We start from the raw sequence: 7,727 nt of genomic DNA on the forward strand, positions 1-7,727 counted from the left end.
AACACAACTCAGCCCATAACAGTACTATTATTTTTTCTATTTTAATATTATCTTTACTCCTATTACTAATCCAATTAATTTTATTCTGGTAATGACCTTGCAAGGTAGGAAGTAGTCACTGAAGCTCAGGTATTATATCTCTTGCCAAACCTCCCTAGGAATGGAAGTCAAACGGATATAACTTGTATATTTTTTGAGTGGGGTGTAGCTGACATAGAAAGTCAATCTATTTGTTATCACTACTTCATTTGTGATCATTAAACTAGAAATATTCAGCATCACAAAAGAAAATAATAATCAAGGGGCGCCTGGGTGGCTCAGTTGGTTAAGTGACTGCCTTCGGCTCAGGTCATGGTCCTGGAGTCCCTGGATCGAGTCCCGCATTGGGCTCCCTGCTCAGCGGGGAATCTGCTTCTCCCTCTGACCCTCCCCCCTCTCATGTGCTCTCTCTCTCTCTCATTCTGTCTCAAATAAATAAATAAAATCTTTAAAAAAAAAAGAAAAAGAAAATAATAATCAAGGATAATCAAGTTTTATGAATCTATAGAGATCAGTGGAAATCATACTGGATGTAGAATCCAATGAAATGCAGACAGTCAGGCATCTGGAAGAAACCCCTACTAAAAGTCCCCCCGCCCCCTGCACTCCTGAGGCAAATGATTAGCAAAGGAATCCTCAGGCCACTGCAAACATTCACACCTTCACACCTGCCAAAGCCATACATCTGTGATCACTTCTGAGAAAATAAAAATGGCTTCTACTTCCCTTAAAGAAAGGCATATCATTAGCAATACCTAAGAGGTTGTGGAGCACCACCTAGAAATACCAAGAATCTAGCACTAGCGGTACAGAGGAGAGCAGAGAAGGAGGTGGAAAAGAGTAGTGGGAGTTAGTCTTGAAGAGAATCAGCATTGTTCTGTATGGCAACTGCCTCCAGGGAGGCTATTACAGTTTCCTTATGCCATGTAGGGTTAATCCCCTCAGACAAAGCTACTTCAATTGGCAAAGAAGACGCTTCAGAATTTAGGAGTTCAATGTCCCCAGCTTTGTCAGGGACTTCTAACATGTTCCCTTTCCAAATTTCAGGATTCCATTTTTTTCCAATCAATGCCTTCACTTTAGCAGTAGACACCCTGCAAGCCTCGGAGTTCAACTTGTGTTGTAATTCAGCCACTCACAGGATGAGATTGTGGGTTTTCAGCAATCTGAGTCCTGTGACTCTAGGAAATAAAGTCTCTTTCAGGACAGACACAGAATGTATCAGATCGTTTATGTGGTGTTTGAGCTGGGAATTTGAACTCTTGAGTTCATTCTTTTCTTTCCCTACTTTGTCCAGCAACACTAGGAACAACCAGCCAATATCATTATACCTGTTAATTTGATAAACATATTTGAAAGCATCATATGCATGATCACCTAGTTCCTTGCTTCTTATAAGTATCTTATTAGGAGTATCTAATGTTGATATTTTGCTTATTTCTATTGCCAGATTGTGTCATGGCTGTTAAGGCTCTCTTTACTCCTGGAAATAGAGTCATTAGTGCCATTAAATCTAACCAGATCAGAAACCCCAGAACTAATTAAAAAGATTTTTGCTTAAGATTCTGTTCTTCTGGGGACACCTGGGTGGTTCAGTTGGTTAAGCGCTTGCCTTTGGTCAGGTCATGATCCCAGGGTCCTGGGATCAAATCCTGCATTGGGCTCCCTGCTCGTCAAGGAGCCTGCTTCTCCCTCTGCCTACCTCTCCCCCTGCTTGTGCTCTCTCTCTCTCTGACAAATAAAATCTTAAAAAAAAGATTCTGTTCTTCTGGAAACATTTGGTACCATAATCTATATTAGTAAGGTTCTCCAGAGAAACAAAACCAGTAGGATGTTTATATATATATATAAACATCCGACGATTTACTACAGGAATTGACTTATGAGATTATAGAGGCTGGTAAATCCAAAATTTGCAGTGTGGGCCAGCAGCCTGGAGACCCAGGAGAACCACTGGTGCAGATAAAGTCCAATATCAATCTGCTGGAGAACTCCCTCTGGCTCACAGAAGATGGTTTCTTTGTTCCATTTAGGCCTTCAACTGATTAGATGAGGCCCACTCATACTATGAAGAGCAGTCTGCTTGCTCAAAGTTCACTGATGTAATTTTTTTATTTTTTAAAAATTTTTAAAAAGATTTTATTTATTTGACAGAGAGAGACACAGCGAGAGAGGGAACGCAAGCAGGGGGGTGGGGTGGGAGAGGAGAAGCAGGCTTCCCGCCGAGCAGGGAGCCCGATGTGGGGCTCGATCCCAGGACCCTGGGACCATGACCTGAGCTGAAGGCAGACGCTCGATGACTGAGCCACCCAGGCACCCTCACTGATGTAATTTTTTTTAATAAAATTTAATTTTATTCTAGTACATTAATACCAATGTATGCCTGGTAACCCAGTGATAATTCATAGGTTTAGTAGTTCACAACATTTTTAGAAAGCACATAATATTAACATTCAAATAAGGCATTATAGAAAGTTTTGTAAAGAATTAAATGTTTATAATAATCCTTTTTAAAAGCCTTGGTCCATTTTGAAAGATCAACATTGAATTTTTAAAAATCAAAAGAAAAAGAAAATGAGTTTTTCCCCACAACATACATAAAGAACCACTTGCTTGCTGACATTTGTATTTTAAGTTCCTGGAACAAAATGGGCCAAATGTTCAAAGGCAGTTAATAACAGCTTGTACAAGGACTTGTTTCATTTGATTTAGCACCAAGTAAAGTGAGAGTAAATATGCCATTGAAGATGTAGTTGTGTTTCTCCTCAACCTCTCATTGCCTCATTCTTCCTACTAGGTCACAGGACATAAGTATGTATCCTTGTTGCCCCACTAAGAAGTCAAATCATCTTCATTTTTAATTGGCTACTCAACTTATACACACAGGCAGAGTTCTTTTCCTGCCAGATGATAGAAGGGCAGTGAAAGCTAGCAGCTGTCAACTTCTTTGATTAGAAATAAAGAATTCCTTCAGCAAACTCAATTACTTTCTTGGTCTTTTTTAACCTGTCATGTAAATCCTTCTAATTGCTACACCTGTTTATTAATTATAATTGCTTTGTATGTAGGGAATTTTCCCCAGGCATACCTGATCTATTTCTATTTCCTAAGGACAAAGTATGCTTGCTTTACTTAGGGCCATGGGTTTTCTTTTCTTTTCTTTTTGTACTTTAATTTGTTTCTCATCAAGGCAGATCATCCATAGTGATCAAAAAGAGAAATTGGCAAGCAGATACTAAAGCACATATTTCTTAACCTGAGTAACATCTGAAAACATAAGACTGTAATTACATTTTCCATTGAAAACTCGACTTCGGTGCTTTTGCAAGAACCTCTAAAGCCAATTTCTAACATAAATCATTTTCCTCAATGCACATGTATTCTCAAAAGAAAATATGTCATAGGAAAGTAATATTTTCCTATATGCTAATTTAGTACAATTTTATAGCAGACTGAAACCTCTGAGTAAACTGAAGGTATGTTTAATAACAAAATAAATATAGCATATATGGCTAAGCTTGTAAGTTTCTTAGTGTAAAAGCAGCAGTGAATTTGCATCCTGAAACTAATCCGCATATCCCTTGCTTTTTTTCTTAAATTTGATAGACATGGTGTCTCACAAAACCATGTACCACAGCGCTAAAGATGCCAGTTTTTTGGCATCAGGATAGGCAGATTTCTCTGGTGAGATACTTTCCCAAATGTCATGGAAGTTTTTTAACTTTTCCAGAAAAATAAGAACATTTTTATCAACCATTTACTCTTCCAAACAAAAGTTATATTACAACCAACTGCTCTTTTAATTAGGCTTTGGAAGATTTTTCAAAAGTTATGACATACCTGATGTTTTTGATTTGCACACATATAGAAGATAACTGGATAAAACACACTAGATGAAAAGATGAATCTTAGTATCTGACTTATTTGGCACATCCTTAATTTCCAGAATAAAATCAGTAGAAGTGAAACTAATAATCTTCAAAGAATTCATACATGCAATTCTCAGGACAAGGAACTTCTAAATGCAGAGATGAGGAGCCTCTGCTTATCTTACTAGTTATATGCATTTTTCCTCAGAGTAACTGATGCTTTCTGGTTTATTTGTGGAACTTTTGTTCATAGGAAAGCATAGACATAGGGTCAGATCTTGTCAGTTTCTGTTCAGGAGAATGGTTCCAACATCCCAACACCACATTTTTCTGGTAATATTCCAGGACTGACCCTGTTTGGATTTCATAAGCCTTCAGTCTCTTGACAACTGTCTCCAGCTTATCATCCTCACACTGAATGAGAGGCTCTCCAGTCAGGCCATCGATGCCCACAGTTTTGGGAGGGTTGAATTCCATGTTGTCGACTTGGCCACTGGCTGGATGAACCCAGCAAGTAGTAAGACGTTGCTTAATAACTTCAAAAGGCACTTTCAGATTAATTACTGTGTCTATTTGATAGGCTCCATCCAGGGCTTTGCCTGTGGAGGTGTCCTTGGAAAACCATCTAATAGCCAGCTATAGTGGGTAAGGTTTTTCAGCTCACGAAGGGCCAGTTGAGTCATGACATCATCTGGGATGAGCTTCCCTTGGTCAGTGAAAATCTTGGCTAACACACCAGTTTCTGTGCCTCGAAGCATGTTGTCTTGGAGCAGGTCCCGCTGGAGAGGTGCTTCAGTGCAAAGTGGTTGCTGATACAGGACAACATCGTACCCCCATGATCACTGCGCTCAGCAACCTCACCAAGGACCCCATGGCCCAAAGGAGAGGCCCAGACAGAGCCTACAGGGGGCTCCGGCCTGGCTGTGCGCTCTTTCTGCTCCACGGCCCAGCCCCGGAAGGCCGGCTGCAGAACGTTAATCTCATTCAAAAACACCCTCGAAATAGTAAAAATAAATAATTTCTATCTGTCTTCCTTTTCAAGTATTTCTGGATAAGGGATTCAAAAAAACTAAAACTGTTTTTGTTTGTAATATAAAATATGGAATTGATCTTTCCGAGGTCAGAGATGATTAATGTTTTTTCTATATACTTTTATACATTATTTTCTTATCAAACTAGTTAACAAGTATTTTTATATGTTTGTAAGCAAATATGCTTTCACAGCATACCTTGTGTATATGTAAAGATAAGTATTTAATTCTCACTGTTCACTTTTAACTGACAAAGAAAAAAAAGTGAAAACTACAGAAACTGTGGTAGAACTTTACTTGCTGTTCTGGTCCTGGTCCTGGTGGCGCCCACCTCTGGCCAGTCACATACCTGCTCGAGGAACCTTCTCCATAGATTACCACAGGATGAGAATCTGAAGTCACTTTTGATACCCTGTACTAGGTATTGGCTGTTATATCAAGTAGTAAGTGTAAAACTTAATTGACAATTAGTATAACTGTGGATGGCTTCTGATTTTGTTTTTAATTCTGTGGATTGTGTTTAAACAATTCAAAAGTATGTTCCTGATCGTGAGATACTAAGTGGTATTGCACAGTTGTCACTTTATTGAATGTGTACAACAGTCCCATGAAGTTGATAAAGCGTACCCTTGTATAGATAGCTTCAGGTGCTAGAATTAAAATTGATCTGTTATCACAAAAAAAAAAAAAAACAACCACCCTCTAAATGGAAACATACAATTATCTATCACGCCATGTGTAAATGTAATGAGATCAGAGATATAACTGCAATTTGATCCCCAGAATTGATTAAGACCATGAAATTTTGCCACTTTTGCATTTCAGCAGTTGTTAAAACTAATTCAGTACCTACGCTGTAGAAGCACAAATGGCAGTTAGTGACCCTTTATCTTTTTCTTGTATGAATTCATTTAGGAACGGTTGGACTTCCAGTTGGGTCAGAGTCTGGACCTCTGTTTCATTTTTTTCTTCTCCCTACACCCACTTTTCTTCTTCCTTTTCTTCTTCTCCTTTTTCTCCTCCTCCTTCTTTGTCTCCTTTTCCTCCTTCCTCTCCTCTTTTCTCCTTTTTAAGTTTTTATTTTAATTCCAGTATAGTTAACATACAGGTGTATTATTAGTTTCAGGTGTACAATATAGTGATTCAACACTCCCATACATCAGCCAGTGCTCATCACAATGAGTACACTCCTTAATCCTCATCTCTCTCTTTCTCTCTCTCCCTCCCTCTCTTTTTCTCTCTTTCCGTATACTTGGAGGCATTATCCCTACCCTATTTATTTATAAATTTCTTTTTCCAAAGAGCCTCAAATTGGTATCATGAGGATTAGGGACCTCCCACATTGCAATATTTGTTTTTTAGAGTTTAAGAACCCTGAGCTTAAGTTGGTTTTGAATTAATCTCTTGGTATGCTACAGGAGTATCATTGGCATTTTTCCATAATTATTCTCAGGATTGGGATCTTTTTTGGTGACAGGCATAGGCAGCACCAGAAACTAAAATATTTTGCGGAGTCCTAGTGAGCCATCTGCCTTTAGGGTTGTGGACCTCAAAAATTCAAATCTTCAAATAGCAACTACTCTCCAAATAGTGATTATTCTTCCTCCACACAAGTGACCACCTGACCAGTTCACATATTGCATATATTTCACAGGGTATAGCCTTTCCCATGAGTGCTCTATAGAATGGGGGACCAATGCCTGGTTGAGATTAATTGGTGCCAATTAATTGGTCACAGGGTAAAAGTTATTCCCCTGAGCCTAGTGTCAGTAATAGTTTATTCTAATTTTTGAAACACATCATTCATTCTAAGACACATAGATGGGTCTGGGCCATGACAAATGTCCCAGGGCTACTTTAAAGAGGACATCAACCCTATACTCCAGTCCACAAATGCTCATTATTTATCAAAACTTCCAACTTAGGCTGGTCAAATCTATAACAGAAACTTGGTAGAACTTAGCAAATGCAACACAAAGGAGGACACTCAAAAGGCAAGCCAGCCAGTAGGTAACAGCTCAAATTACATACTTTCTATCAGACAGCAGAGCCACTTATCAAGCCAAGGCAAGAAAAAAAAGACCCCCAGTAGTAGTGGTCATCACCTAGGCTATACTGCTCACATTGCCAATAGTTGTGTCCACTCTGAAGACACAGGATGGGCCCCTCACCCCAAATTAGGTTCAGATAATGCCACCTACACACCAAGAGCATATTCAAAGTTTTAACATTCACATAATAAGGATTTTGAGGGAGAGCAGAGTGGACTTCCCAAACGGGTCTGAAAATATCTTGAGAGAGCAAGAAAAGGAAACCGGCTTGGAGTTTCTATTGTGTTTGGGGGGGGCACCATGGTGAGTGTCCCTATGCATAAGTAGGGTCTTGCATTATTTAAAACTCCCATCAGCACTAATGAAGGGTGCACTTTATCAGCTTGCCCAAATGTGGATAGATGAACAAGAGGGAGAGGCATAGCATAAAAGCCTTCAGTAGTCCACAAAAATACAAAAATAGAGTCAGATTCTTTATTGCACCACCCAAATAAGTCAATCAACTGTACTGATAGAGGATTGTATCAAATCTGTTCTGTTTGACTTAAGCAACACTGGATAAGATTGACAACTATAACTCCTAGTAGGATGATTGGAACCATCTGGAGAAGAGACCTTAGCCAGTTGCAGTCAAGCCAGTTCAATACGTAAAAGCATAGAAAAGAGTCCAGCAATAACAACATTAGGCTAAAGAGAATCATATCAGTGTCTAGAATGTTAAACTTATTCTTTGTTTC

General features: G+C 39.0%; 1 pseudogene; it reads right to left on the bottom strand.

Moving 5' to 3' along the window:
* Positions 1 to 4,092: 4,092 nt before the first annotated feature.
* On the bottom strand, positions 4,093 to 4,781 carry LOC118008771 (annotated as a pseudogene).
* Positions 4,782 to 7,727: the final 2,946 nt, after the last annotated feature.

The sequence above is a fragment of the Mirounga leonina genome, unplaced genomic scaffold (assembly GCF_011800145.1).
Source record: "Mirounga leonina isolate KUSES-001 unplaced genomic scaffold, KU_Mleo_1.0 Mir_101609, whole genome shotgun sequence".
NCBI classification, from domain to species: Eukaryota; Metazoa; Chordata; class Mammalia; order Carnivora; family Phocidae; genus Mirounga; species Mirounga leonina.